The following is a 15,506-nucleotide window of genomic DNA, read 5'->3' as shown; positions in this document are numbered from 1 at the left end:
CACATGTAACTCTGTGAGATGAATTAACAGAACACTAAGCAGTTTCTCAGAAAGCTTCTTTCCAGATTTCATCTGAGGATATTTCGTTTTTCACCGTAGCCCTCTATGGGCTTCCAAATATCACTTTGCCAATTCCAAAAGAACTGTCTCAGCGATAGGCTTCTTGAGGGGAAAGCTGTAAATCTGTGAGATGATTTCACAGAACACAAAGAAGTTTCTCAGAAAGCTTCTTTCTCTTTGTTATCGGAGGATATTTCCTTTGGCCCTACAGTCTTCAATGGGATCCGAAATATCTGTTCTCAGATTCCACAGAAATAAGGCTAGCAAAGAGATCCACGAAATGCACATGTAACTCTGTGAGATGAATTAACAGAACACTAAGCAGTTTCTCAGAAAGCTTCTTTCCAGATTTCATCTGAGGATATTTCCTTTTTCACCATAGCCCTCTATGGGCTTCCAAATATCACTTTGCCAATTCCACAAGAACTGTCTTAGCGAACGGCTTCTACAGGGGAAAGCTGTAACTCTGTGAGATGATTTCACAGAACACAAAGAAATTTCCCAGAAAGCTTCTTTCTCTTTGTTATCAGAGGATATTTCCTTTGGCCCTATAGTCTTCAAAGGGATCCGAAATATCTGTTCTCAGATTCCACAGAAATAAGGCTAGCAAAGAGATCCACGAAATACACATGTAACTCTGTGAGATGAATTAACAGAACACTAAGCAGTTTCTCAGAAAGCTTCTTTCCAGAGTTCATCTGAGGATATTTCCTTTTTCACCATAGCCGTCCAGGGGCTTCCAAATATCACTTTGCCAATTCCACAGGAACTGTCTTAGCGAAAGGCTTCATAAGGGGAAAGCTGTAACTCTGTGAGATCATTTCATGGAACACAAAGAAGTTTCTCAGAAGGCTTCTTTCTCTTTGTTACGGGAGGATATTTCCTTTGGCCCTTTAGTCTTCAATGGGATCCGAAATATCTGTTCTCAGATTCCACAGAAATAAGACTAGCAAAGAGATCCACGAAATACACATGTAACTCTGTGAGATGAATTAACAGAACACTAAGCAGTTTTTCAGAAAGCTTCTTTCCAGATTTCATCTGAGGAGATTTCCTTTTTCACCGTAGCCGTCAATGGGCTTCCAAATATCACTTTGCCAATTCCACAAGAACTATCTTAGCGAAAGGCTTCTTGAGGTGAAAGCTGTAACTCTGTGAGATGATTTCACAGAACACAAAGAGGTTTCTCAGAAAGCTTCTTTCTCTTTGTTATCAGAAGATATTTACTTTGGCCCTGTGGTCTTCAAAGGGATCCGAAATATCTGTTCTCAGATTCCACAGAAATAAGACTGGCAAAGAGATTCACGAAATACACATGTAACACTGTGAGATGAATTAACAGAACACTAAGCAGTTTCTCAGAAAGCTTCTTTCCAGATTTCATCTGAGGATATTTCCTTTTTCATCATAGCCGTCTATGGGCTTCCAAATATCACTTTGCCAATTTCACAAGAACTGTCTTAGCGAAAGGCTTCTTGAGGGGAAAGCTGTAACTCTGTGAGATGATTTCACAGAACAGAAAGAAGTTTCTCAGAAAGCTTCTTTCTCTTTGTTATCGGAGGATATTTACTTTGGCCCTTTGGTCTTCAAAGGGATCCGAAATATCTGTTCTGAGATTCCACAGAAATAAAGCCAGCAAAGAGATCCACGAAATACAGATGTAACTCTGTGAGGTGAATGAACAGAACACTAAGCAGTTTCTCAGAAAGCCTCTTTCCGGATTTCATCTGAGGAGATTTCCTTTTTCACCATAGCCCTCTATTGGCTTCCAAATATCACTTTGCCAATTCCACAAGAACTGTCTTAGCGAAAGGCTTCTTGAGGGGAAAGCTGTAACTCTGTGACATGATTTCACAGAACACAAAGAAGTTTCTCAGAAAGCTTCTTTCTCTTTGTCATCGGAGGATATTTCCTTTGGCCCTATATTCTTCAAAGGGATCCGAAATATCTGTTCTCAGATTCCACAGAAATAAGGCTAGCAAAGAGATGCACGAAATACACATGTAACTCTGTGAGATGAATTAACAGAACACTAAGCAGGTTCTCAGAAAGCTTCTTTCCAGATTTCATCTGAGGATATTTCCTTTTTCACCATAGCCCTCCATGGGCTTCCAAATATCACTTTGCCAATTCCACAAGATCTGTCTTAGCGAACGGCTTCTTGAGGGGAAAGCTGTATCTCTGTGAGATGATTTCACAGAACACAAAGAAGTCTCTCAGAAAGCTTCTTTCTCTTTTTTATCGGAGCATATTTCCTTTGACTCCATAGTCTTCCAAGGGATCCGAAATATCTGTTCTCAGATTCCACAGAAATAGGGCTAGCAAAGAGATCCACGAAAGATCAATGTAACTCTGTGAGATGAATTAACAGAACACTAAGCAGTTTCTCAGAAAGCTTCTTTCCAGATTTCATCTGAGGATATTTCCTTTTTCACCATAGCCCTCTGTGGGCTTCCAAATATCACTTTGCCAATTCCACAAGAACTGTCTTAGCGAAAGGCTTCTTGAGGGGAAAGCTGTAACTCTGTGAGATGATTTCACAGAACACAAAGAAGTCTCTCAGAAAGCTTCTTTCTCTTTTTTATCGGAGCATATTTCCTTTGGCCCCATAGTCTTCCAAGGGATCCGAAATATCTGTTCTCAGAATCCACAGAAATAGGGCTAGCAAAGAGATCCACGAAGGACAAATGTAACTCTGTGAGATGAATTAACAGAACACTAAGCAGTTTCTCAGAAAGCTTCTTTCCAGATTTCATCTGAGGATATTTCCTTTTTCACCATAGCCCTCTATGGGCTTCCAAATATCACTTTGCCAATTCCACAAGAACTGTCTTAGCGAAAGGCTTCTTGAGGGGAAAGCTGTAAATCTGTGAGATGATTTCACAGAACACAAAGAAGTTTCTCAGAAAGCTTCTTTCTCTTTGTTATCGGAGGATATTTCCTATGGCCCTATAGTCTTCAAAGGGATCCGAAATATCTATTCTCAGATTCCACAGAAACAAGGCTAGCAAAGAGATCCACGAAATACACATGTAACTCTGTGAGATGAATTAACAGAACACTAAGCAGTTTCTCAGAAAGCTTCTTTGCAGATTTCATCTGAGGATATTTCTTTTTTCACCTTAGCCCTCTATGGGCTTCGAAATATCACTTTGCCAATTCCACAAGAACTGTCTTAGCGAAAGGCTTCTTGAGGGGAAAGCTGTAACTCTGTGAGATGATTTCGCAGAGCACAAAGAAGTTTCTCAGAAAACTTCTTTCTCTTTGTTATCGGAGGATATTTCCTTTTGCCCTATAGTCTTCAATGGGATCCGAAATATCAGGTATCAGATTCCACAGAAATAAGGCTAGCAAAGAGATCCACGAAATACACATGTAACTCTGTGAGATTAATTAACAGAACACTAAGCAGTTTTTCAGAAAGCTTCTTTCCAGATTTCATCTGAGGATATTTCCTTTTTCACCATAGCCCTCTCTGGGCTTCCAAATATCACTTTGCCAATTCCACAAGAACTGTCTTAGCGAAAGGCTTCTTGAGGGGAAAGCTGTAACTCTTTGAGATTATTTCATGGAACACAAAGAAGTTTCTCAGAAAGCTTCTTTCTCTTTGTTATCGGAGGATATTTCCTTTGGCCCTATAGTCTTCAAAGGGATCCGAAATATCTGTTCTCAGATTCCACAGAAATAAGGCTAGCAAAGAGATTCACGAAATACACATGTAACTCTGTGAGATGAATTAACAGAACACTAAGCAGTTTCTCAGAAAGCTTCTTTCCAGATTTCATCTGAGGATATTTTCTTTTTCACCATAGCCGTCCAGGGGCTTCCAAATATCACTTTGCCAATTCTACAAGAACTGTCTTAGCGAAAGGCTTCTTGAGGGGAAAGCTGTAACTCTGTGAGATTATTTCATGGAACACAAAGAAGTTTCTCAGAAAGCTTCTTTCTCTTTGTTATCGGAGGATATTTCCTTTGCCCCCATAGTCTTCCAAGGGATCCGAAATATCTGTTCTCAGATTCCACAGAAATAAGGCTAGCAAAGAGATCCACGAAATACACATGTAACTCTGTGAGATGAATTAACAGAACACTAAGCAGTTTCTCAGAAAGCTTCTTTCCGGATTTCATCTGAGGATATTTCCTTTTTCACCATAGCCCTCTATGGGCTTCCAAATATCACTTTGCCAACTCCACAAGAACTCTCTTAGCGAAAGGCTTCTTGAAGGGGAAAGCTGTAACTCTGTGAGATGATTTCGCAGAGCACAAAGAAGTTTCTCAGAAAGCTTCTTTCTCTTTGTTATCGGAGGATATTTCCTTTTGCCCTATAGTCTTCAAAGGGATCCGAAATATCAGTTCTCAGATTCCACAGAAATAAGGCTAGCAGAGAGATCCACGAAATACACATGTAACTCTGTGAGATGAATTAACAGAACACTAAGCAGTTTTTCAGAAAGCTTCTTTCCAGATTTCATCTGAGGATATTTCCTTTTTCACCATAGCCGTCCAGGGGCTTCCAAATATCACTTTGCCAATTCCACAAGAACTGTCTTAGCGAAAGGCTTCTTGAGTGGAAAGCTGTAACTCTGTGAGATTATTTCATGGAACACAACGAAGTTTCTCAGAAAGCTTCTTTCTCTTTGTTATCGGAGGATATTTCCTTTGGCCCTATAGTCTTCAATGGGATCCGAAATATCTGTTCTCAGATTCCACAGCAATAAGGCTAGCAAAGAGATCCACGAAATACAGATGTAACTCTGTGAGATGAATTAACAGAACACTAAGCAGTTTTCTGAAAGTTTGTTTCCAGATTTCATCTGAGGAGATTTCCTTTTTCACCATACCCCTCTATGGGCTTCCAAATATCACTTTGCCAATTCCACAAGAACTGTCTTAGCGATAGGCTTCTTGAGGGGAAAGCTTTAACTCTGTGAGATGATTTCAAGGAACACAAACAAGTTTCTCAGAAAGATTCTTTCTCTTTGTTATCGGAGGATATTTCCTTTGGCCCTATAGTCTTCAAAGGGATCCGAAATATCTGTTCTCATATTCCACAGAAATAAGGTTAGCAAAGAGATCCATGAAATACACATGTAACTCTGTGAGATGAATTAACAGAACACTAAGCAGTTTTTTAGAAAACTTCTTTCCAGATTTCATCTGAGGATATTTCCTTTTTCACCATAGCCCTCTATGGGCTTCCCAATATCACTTTGCCAATTCCACAAGGACTGTCTTAGCGAAAGGCTTCCTGAGGGGAAAGCTGTAACTCTGTGAGATGATTTCACAGAACACCAAGAAGTCTCTCAGAAAGCTTCTTTCCCTTTTTTATCGGAGGATATTTCCTTTGGCCCTATAGTCTTCAAAGGGATCCGAAATATCTGTTCTCAGATTACAAAGAAATAAGGCTAGCAAAGAGATCCACGAAATACACATGTAACTCTGTGATATAAATTACGAAAACACTAAGCAGTTTCTCAGAAAGCTTCTTTCAAGATTTCATCTGAGGATATTTCCTTTTTCACCATAGCCCTCTATGGGCTTCCAAATATCACTTTTCCAATTCCACAAGAACTGTCTAAGCGAAAGGCTTCTTAAGGGGAAAGCTGTAACTCTGTGAGATGATTTCACAGAACACAAAGAAGTTTCTCAGAAAGCTTCTTTCTCTTTCTTATCGGAGGATATTCCTTTGGCCCTATAGTCTTCAAAGAGATCTGAAATATCTTTTCTCAGATTCCACAGAAATAAGGCTAGCAAAGAGATCCACGAAATACACATGTTACTCTGTGAGATGAATTTGCAGAACACTAAGCAGTTTCTCAGAAAGCTTCTTTCCACGTTTCATCTGAGGAGATTTTCTTTTTCACCATAGCCCTCTATGGGCTTCCAAATATCACTTTGCCAATTCCACAAGAACTGTCTTAGCGAAAGGCTTCTTAAGGGGAAAGCTGTAACTCTGTGAGATGATTTCACAGAACACAAAGAAGTTTCTCAGAAAGCTTCTTTCTCTTTGTTTTCGGAGGATATTTCCTTTGGCCCTATAGTCTTCAAAGGGATCCGAAATATCTGTTCTCAGATTCCACAGAAATAAGGCTAGCAAAGAGATCCACGAAATACAGATGTAACTCTGTGAGATGAATTAACAGAACACTAAGCAGTTTCTCAGAAAGCTTCTTTCGAGATTTCATCTGAGGAGATTTCCTTTTTCAGCATAGCCCTCTATGGGCTTCAAAATATCACTTTGCCAATTCCACAAGAACTGTCTTAGCGAAAGGCTTCTTGAGGGGAAAGCTGTAACTCTGAGATGATTTCACAGAACACAAAGAAGTTTCTCAGAAAGCTTCTTTCTCTTTGTTATCGGAGGATATTTCCTTTGGCCCTACAGTCTTCAAAGGGATCCGAAATATCTGTTCTCAGATTCCACAGAAATAAGGCTAGCAAAGAGATCCACGAAATGCACATGTAACTCTGTGAGATGAATTAACAGAACACTAAGCAGTTTCTCAGAAAGCTTCTTTCCAGATTTCATCTGAGGATATTTACTTTTTCACCATAGCCCTCTATGGGCTTCCAAATATCAGTTTGCCAATTCCACAAGAACTGTCTTAGCGAATGTCTTCTTGAGGGCAAAGCTGTAACTCTGTGAGATGATTTCACAGAAGACAAAGAAGTTTCTCAGAAAGCTTCTTTCTCTTTGTTTTTGGAGGATATTTGCTTTGGCCCTTTGGTCTTCAAAGGGATCCGAAATATCTGTTCTCAGACTCCACAGAAATAAAGCCAGCAAAGAGATCCATGAAATACACATGTAACTCTGTGAAGTGAATTAACAGAACACTAAGCAGTTTCTCAGAAAGCTTCTTTCCAGATTTCATCTGAGGATATTTCCTTTTTCACCAAAGCCCTCTATGGGCTACCAAATATCACTTTGCCAATTCCACAAGAACTGTCTTAGGTAAAGGCTTCTTGAGGGGAAAGCTGTAACTCTGTGAGATGATTTCATAGAACACAAAGAAGTTTCTCAGAAAGCTTCTTTCTCTTTGTTATCGGAGGATATTTCCTTTGGCCCTATATTCTTCAAAGGGATCCGAAATATCTGTTCTCAGATTCCACAGAAATAAGGCTAGCAAAGAGATCCACGAAATACACATGTAACTCTGTGAGATGAATTAAAAGAACACTAAGCAGTTTCTCAGAAAGTTTCTTTCCAGATTTCATCTGAGGAGATTTCCTTTTTCACAATAGCCCTCTATGGGCTTCCAAATATCACTTTGCCAATTCCACAAGAACTGTCTTAGCGATAGGCTTCTTGAGGGGAAAGCTGTAATTCTGTGAGATGATTTCACAGAACACAAAGTAGTTTCTCAGAAAGCTTCTTTCTCTTTGTTATCGGAGGATATTTCCTTTGGCCCTATAGTATTCAATGTGATCCGAAATATCTGTTCTCAGATTCCACAGAAATAAGGCTAGCAAAGAGATCCACGAAATACACATGTAACTCTGTGAGATGAATCAACAGAACACCAAGTAGTTTCTCAGAAACCTTCTTTCCAGATTTCATCTGAGGATATTTCCTTTTTCACCATAGCCGTCTATGGGCTGTCAAATATCACTTTGCCAATTCCACAAGAACTGTCTTAGCGAAAGGCTTCTTGAGGGGAAAGCTGTAACTCTGTGAGATGATTTCAGGGAAACCAATGAAGTTTCTCGGAAAGCTTCTTTCTCTTTGTTATCGGAGGATATTTCCTTTGGCCCTATAGTCTTCAAAGGGATCCGAAATATCTGTTCTCAGATTCCACAGAAATAAGGCTAGCAAAGAGATTCACGAAATACACATGTAACTCGGTGAGATGAATTAACAGAACACTAAGCAGTTTCTCAGAAAGCTTCTTTCCAGATTTCATCTGAGGATATATCCTTTTTCACCATAGCCGTCCAGGGGCTTCCAAATATCACTTTGCCAATTCCACAAGAACTGTCTTAGCGAAAGGCTTCTTGAGGGGAAAGCTGTAACTCTGTGAGATTATTTCATGGAACACAAGGAAGTCTCTCAGAAAGCTTCTTTCTCTTTGTTATCGGAGGATATTTCCTTTGGCCCTATAGTCTTCAATGGGATCCGAAATATCTGTTCTCAGATTCCACAGCAATAAGGCGAGCAAAGAGATCCACGAAATACAGATGTAACTCTGTGAGATGAATTAACAGAACACTAAGCAGTTTTCAGAAAGTTTGTTTCCAGACTTCATCTGAGGAGATTTCTTTTTTCACCATATCCCTCTATGGGCTTCCAAATATCACTTTGCCAATTCCACAAGAACTGTCTTAGCGATAGGCTTCTTGAGGGGAAAGCTGTAACTCTGTGAGATGATTTCACAGAACACAAAGAAGTTTCTCAGAAAGATTCCTTCTATTTGTTATCGGAGGATATTTCCTTTGGCCCTATAGTCTTCAAAGGGATCCGAAATATCTGTTCTCAGATTCCACAGAAATAAGGTTAGCAAAGAGATCCATGAAATACACATGTAACTCTGTGAGATGAATTAACAGAACACCAAGCAGTTTTTTAGAAAACTTCGTTCCAGATTTCATCTGAGGATATTTCCTTTTTCACCATAGCCCTCTCTGGGCTTCCAAATATCACTTTGCCAATTCCACAAGGACTCTCTTAGCGAAAGGCTTCCTGAGGGGAAAGCTGTAACTCTGTGAGATGATTTCACAGAACACAAAGAAGTCTCTCAGAAAGCTTCTTTCTCTTTTTTATCGGAGGATATTTCCTTTGGCCCTATAGTCTTCAAAGGGATCCGAAATATCTGTTCTCAGATTCCAAAGAAATAAGGCTAGCAAAGAGATGCACGAAATACACATGTAACTCTGTGAGATTAATTAAGAAAACACTAAGCAGTTTCTCAGAAAGCTTCTTTCCAGATTTCATCTGAGGATATTTCCTTTTTCACCATAGCCCTCTATGGGCTTCCAAATATCACTTTGCCAATTCCACAAGAACTGTCAAAGCGAAAGGCTTCTTAAGGGGAAAGCTGTATCTCTGTGAGATGATTTCACAGAACACAAAGAAGTTTCTCAGAAAGCTTCTTTCTCTTTCTTATCGGAGGACATTCCTTTGGCCCTATAGTCTTCAAAGGGATCCGAAATATCTTTTCTCAGATTCCACAGAAATAAAGCTAGCAAAGAGATCCACGAAATACACATGTTACTCTGTGAGATGAATTAACAGAACACTAAGCAGTTTCTCAGAAAGCTTCTTTCCATATCATCTGAGGATATTTCCTTTTTCACCATAGCCGTCTATGGGTTTCCAAATATCACTTTGCCAATTCCACAAGAACTGTCTTAGCGAAAGGCTTCTTGAGGGGAAAGCTGTGACTCTGTGAGATGATTTCATAGAACACAAAGAAGTTTCTCAGAAAGCTTCCTTCTCTTTGTTATTGGAGGATATTTCCTTTGGCCCTATAGTCTTCAAAGGGATCCGAAATATCTGTTCTCAGATTCCACAGAAATAAGGCTAGCAAAGAGATCCATGAAATACACATGTAACTCTGTGACATGAATTAACAGAACACTAAGCAGTTTCTCCGAAAGCTTCATTCCAGATTTCATCTGAGGGTATTTCCTTTTTCACCATAGCCCTCTATGGGCATCCAAATATCACTTTTCCAATTCCACAGGAACTGTCTTAGCGAAAGGCTTCTTGAGGGGAAAGCTGTAACTCTGTGAGATGATTTCACAGAACACAAAGAAGTTTCTCAGAAAGCTTCTTTCTCTTTGTTTTCGGAGGATATTTCCTTTAGCCCTATAGTCTTCAAAGGGATCCGAAATATCTGTTCTCAGATTCCACAGAAATAAGGCTAGCAAAGAGATCCACGAAATACAGATGTAACTCTGTGAGATGAATTAACAGAACACTAAGCAGTTTCTCAGAAAGCTTCTTTCCAGATTTCATCTGAGGAGATTTCCTTTTTCAGCATAGCCCTCTATGGGCTTCAAAATATCACTTTGCCAATTCCACAAGAACTGTCTTAGCGAAAGGCTTCTTGAGGGGAAAGCTGTAACTCTGAGATGATTTCAAAGAACACAAAGAAGTTACTCAGAAAGCTTCTTTCTCTTTGTTATCGGAGGATATTTCCTTTGGCCCTATAGTCTTCAAAGGGATCCGAAATATCTGTTCTCATATTCCACAGAAATAAGGCTAGCAAAGTGATGCACGAAATACACATGTATCTCTGTGAGATGAATTAACAGAACACTAAGCAGTTTCTCAGACAGCTTCTTTCCAGATTTCATCTGAGGATATTTCCTTTTTCACCATAGCCCTCTAAGGGCTTCCAAATATCACTTTGCCAATTCCACAAGAACTGTCTTATCGAAAGGCTTCTTGAGGGGAAAGCTGTAACTCTGTGAGATGATTTCACAGAACACAAAGAAGTCTCTCAGAAACCTTCTTTCTCTTTTTTATCAGAGGATATTTCCATTGGCCCCATAGTCTTCCAAGGGATCCGAAATATCTGTTCTCAGATTCCACAGAAATAATGCTAGCAAAGAGATCCACGTAATACACATGTAACTCTGTGAGATGAATTAACAGAACACTAAGCAGTTTCTCAGAGAGCTTCTTTCCAGATTTCATCTGAGGATATTTCCTTTTTCACCATAGCCCTCAATGGGCTTCCAAATATCACATTGCCAATTCCACAAGAACTGTCTTAGCGAAAGGCTTCTTGAAGGGGAAAGCTGTAACTCCGTGAGATGATTTCGCAGAGCACAAAGAAGTGTCTCAGAAAGCTTCTATCTCTTTGTTGTCGGAGGATATTTCCTTTGCCCTATAGTCTTCAATGGGATCCGAAATATCTGTTCTCAGATTCCACAGAAATAAGGCTAGCAAAGAGATCCACGAAATACACATGTAACTCTGTGAGATGAATTAACAGAACACTAAGCAGTTTCTCAGAAAGCTTCTTTCCAGATTTCATCTGAGGATATTTCCTTTTTCACCGTAGCCCTCTATGGGCTTCCAAATATCACTTTGCCAATTCCTCAAGAACTGTCTTAGCGAATGTCTTCTTGAGGGCAAAGCTGTAACTCTGTGAGATGATTTCACAGAACACTAAGAAGTTTCTCAGAAAGCTTCTTTCTCTTTGTTATCGGAGGATATTTACTTGGCCCTTTGGTCTTCAAAGGGATCCGAAATATCTGTTCTGAGATTCCACAGAAATAAAGCCAGCAAAGAGATGCACGAAATACAGATGTAACTCTGTGAGGTGAATGAACAGAACACTAAGCAGTTTCTCAGAAAGCTTCTTTCCAGATTTCATCTGAGGAGATTTCCTTTTTCACCATAGCCCTCTATGGGCTTCCAAATATCACTTTGCCAATTCCACAAGAACTGTCTTAGCGAAAGGCTTCTTGAGGGGAAAGCTGTAACTCTGTGAGATGATTTCACAGAACACAAAGAAGTCTCTCAGAAAGCTTCTTTCTCTTTTTTATCGTAGGATATTTCCTTTGGCGCTATAGTCTTCAAAGGGATCCGAAATATCTGTTCTCAGATTCCACAGAAACAAGGCTAGCAAAGAGATCCACGAAATACACATGTAACTCTGTGAGATGAATTAACAGAACACTAAGCAGTTTTTTAGAAAGCTTCTTTCCAGATTTCATCTGAGGATATTTCCTTTTTCACCATAGCCCTCTATGGGCTTCCAAATATCACTTTGCCAATTCCACAAGAACTGTCTTAGCGAAAGGCTTCTTGAGGGGAAAGCTATAACTCTGTGAGATGATTTCGCAGAGGACAAAGAAGTTTCTCAGAAAGCTTCTTTCTCTTTGTTATCGGAGGATATTTCCTTTGGCCCTATACTCTTCAAAGGGATCCGAAATATCTGTTCTCAGATTCCAAAGAAAAAAGGCTGGCAAAGAGATGCACGAAATACACATGTAACTCTGTGAGATTAATTAAGAAAACACTAAGCAGTTTCTCAGAAAGCTTCTTTCAGGATTTCATCAGAGGATATTTCCTTTTTCACCATAGCCCTCTATGGGCTTCCAAATATCACTTTGCCAATTCCACAAGAACTGTCTAAGTGAAAGGCTTCTTAAGGGGAAAGCTGTAACTCTGTGAGATGATTTCACAGAACACAAAGAAGTTTCTCAGAAAGCTTCTTTCTCTTTCTTATCGGAGGATATTCCTTTGGCCCTATAGTCTTCAAAGGGATCCGAAATATCTGTTCTCAGATTCCACAGAAATAAGTCTAGCAAAGAGATCCACGAAATACACATGATACTCTGTGAGATGAATTAACAGAACACTAAGCAGTTTCTCAGAAAGCTTCTTTCCAGATTTCATCTGAGGATATATCCTTTTTCACCATAGCCGTCCAGGGGCTTCCAAATATCACTTTGCCAATTCCACAAGAACTGTCTTAGCGAAAGGCTTCTTGAGGGGAAAGTTGTAACTCTGTGAGATTATTTCATGGAACACAAAGAAGTTTCTCAGAAAGCTTCTTTCTCTTTGTTATCGGAGGATATTTCCTTTGGCCCTATAGTCTTCAATGGGATCCGAAATATCTGTTCTCAGATTCCACAGCAATAATGCTACCAAAGAGATCCACGAAATACAGATGTAACTCTGTGAGATGAATTAACAGAACACTAAGCAGTTTTCAGAAAGTTTTTTTCCAGATTTCATCTGAGGAGATTTCCTTTTTCACCATACCCCTCTATGGGCTTCCAAATATCACTTTGCCAATTCCACAAGAACTGTCTTAGCGATAGGCTTCTTGAGGGGAAAGCTGTAACTCTGTGAGATGATTTCACAGAACACAAAGAAGTTTCTCAGAAAGATTCTTTCTCTTTGTTATCGGAGGATATTTCCTTGGCCCTATAGTCTTCAAAGGGATCCGAAATATCTGTTCTCAGATTCCAAAGAAATAAGGTTAGCAAAGAGATCCATGAAATACACATGTAACTCTGTGAGATGAATTAACAGAACACCAAGCAGTTTTTTAGAAAACTTCTTTCCAGATTTCATCTGAGGATATTTCCTTTTTCACCAAAGCCCTCTCTGGGCTTCCAAATATCACTTTGCCAATTCCACAAGGACTGTCTTAGCGAAAGGCTTCCTGAGGGGAAAGCTGTAACTCTGTGAGATGATTGCACGGAACACAAAGAAGTCTCTCAGAAAACTTCTTTCTCTTTTTTATCGGAGGATATTTCCTTTGGCCCTAAAGTCTTCAAAGGGATCCGAAATATCTGTTCTCAGATTCCAAAGAAAAAAGGCTGGCAAAGAGATGCACGAAATACACATGAAACTCTGTGAGATTAATTAAGAAAACACTAAGCAGTTTCTCAGAAAGCTTCTTTCAGGATTTCATCAGAGGATATTTCGTGTTTCACCGTAGCCCTCTATGGCTTCCAAATATCACTTTGCCAATTACACAAGAACTGTCTTAGCGAAAGGCTGTTGAGGGGAAAGCTGTAAATCTGTGAGATGATTTCTCAGAGCACAAAGAAGTTTCTCAGAAAGCTTCTTTCTCTTTGTTATCGGAGGATATTTCCTTTGGCCCTATAGTCTTCAAAGGGATCCGAAATATCTGTTCTCAGATTCCACAGAAATAAGGCTAGCAAAGAGATCCACGAAATACACATGTAACTCTGTGAGATGAATTAACAGAACACTAAGCAGTTTCTCAGAAAGCTTCTTTCCAGATTTCATCTGAGGATATTTCCTTTTTCACCATAGCCCTCTCTGGGCTTCCAAATATCACTTTGCCAATTCCACAAGAACTGTCTTAGCGAAAGGCTTCCTGAGGGGAAAGCTGTAACTCTGTGAGATGATTTCACAGAACACCAAGAAGTCTCTCAGAAAGCTTCTTTCCCTTTTTTATCGGAGGATATTTCCTTTGGCCCTATAGTCTTCAAAGGGATCCGAAATATCTGTTCTCAGATTACAAAGAAATAAGGCTAGCAAAGAGATCCACGAAATACACATGTAACTCTGTGATATAAATTACGAAAACACTAAGCAGTTTCTCAGAAAGCTTCTTTCAAGATTTCATCTGAGGATATTTCCTTTTTCACCATAGCCCTCTATGGGCTTCCAAATATCACTTTTCCAATTCCACAAGAACTGTCTAAGCGAAAGGCTTCTTAAGGGGAAAGCTGTAACTCTGTGAGATGATTTCACAGAACACAAAGAAGTTTCTCAGAAAGCTTCTTTCTCTTTCTTATCGGAGGATATTCCTTTGGCCCTATAGTCTTCAAAGAGATCTGAAATATCTTTTCTCAGATTCCACAGAAATAAGGCTAGCAAAGAGATCCACGAAATACACATGTTACTCTGTGAGATGAATTTGCAGAACACTAAGCAGTTTCTCAGAAAGCTTCTTTCCACGTTTCATCTGAGGAGATTTTCTTTTTCACCATAGCCCTCTATGGGCTTCCAAATATCACTTTGCCAATTCCACAAGAACTGTCTTAGCGAAAGGCTTCTTAAGGGGAAAGCTGTAACTCTGTGAGATGATTTCACAGAACACAAAGAAGTTTCTCAGAAAGCTTCTTTCTCTTTGTTTTCGGAGGATATTTCCTTTGGCCCTATAGTCTTCAAAGGGATCCGAAATATCTGTTCTCAGATTCCACAGAAATAAGGCTAGCAAAGAGATCCACGAAATACAGATGTAACTCTGTGAGATGAATTAACAGAACACTAAGCAGTTTCTCAGAAAGCTTCTTTCGAGATTTCATCTGAGGAGATTTCCTTTTTCAGCATAGCCCTCTATGGGCTTCAAAATATCACTTTGCCAATTCCACAAGAACTGTCTTAGCGAAAGGCTTCTTGAGGGGAAAGCTGTAACTCTGAGATGATTTCACAGAACACAAAGAAGTTTCTCAGAAAGCTTCTTTCTCTTTGTTATCGGAGGATATTTCCTTTGGCCCTACAGTCTTCAAAGGGATCCGAAATATCTGTTCTCAGATTCCACAGAAATAAGGCTAGCAAAGAGATCCACGAAATGCACATGTAACTCTGTGAGATGAATTAACAGAACACTAAGCAGTTTCTCAGAAAGCTTCTTTCCAGATTTCATCTGAGGATATTTACTTTTTCACCATAGCCCTCTATGGGCTTCCAAATATCAGTTTGCCAATTCCACAAGAACTGTCTTAGCGAATGTCTTCTTGAGGGCAAAGCTGTAACTCTGTGAGATGATTTCACAGAAGACAAAGAAGTTTCTCAGAAAGCTTCTTTCTCTTTGTTTTTGGAGGATATTTGCTTTGGCCCTTTGGTCTTCAAAGGGATCCGAAATATCTGTTCTCAGACTCCACAGAAATAAAGCCAGCAAAGAGATCCATGAAATACACATGTAACTCTGTGAAGTGAATTAACAGAACACTAAGCAGTTTCTCAGAAAGCTTCTTTCCAGATTTCATCTGAGGATATTTCCTTT

This window comes from Macaca fascicularis, chromosome 9 (genome assembly GCF_037993035.2).
Source record: "Macaca fascicularis isolate 582-1 chromosome 9, T2T-MFA8v1.1".
NCBI classification, from domain to species: domain Eukaryota; kingdom Metazoa; phylum Chordata; class Mammalia; order Primates; family Cercopithecidae; genus Macaca; species Macaca fascicularis.
The sequence above is the reverse complement of the archived record's forward strand: the minus strand, read 5'-3'. Positions refer to the sequence as shown.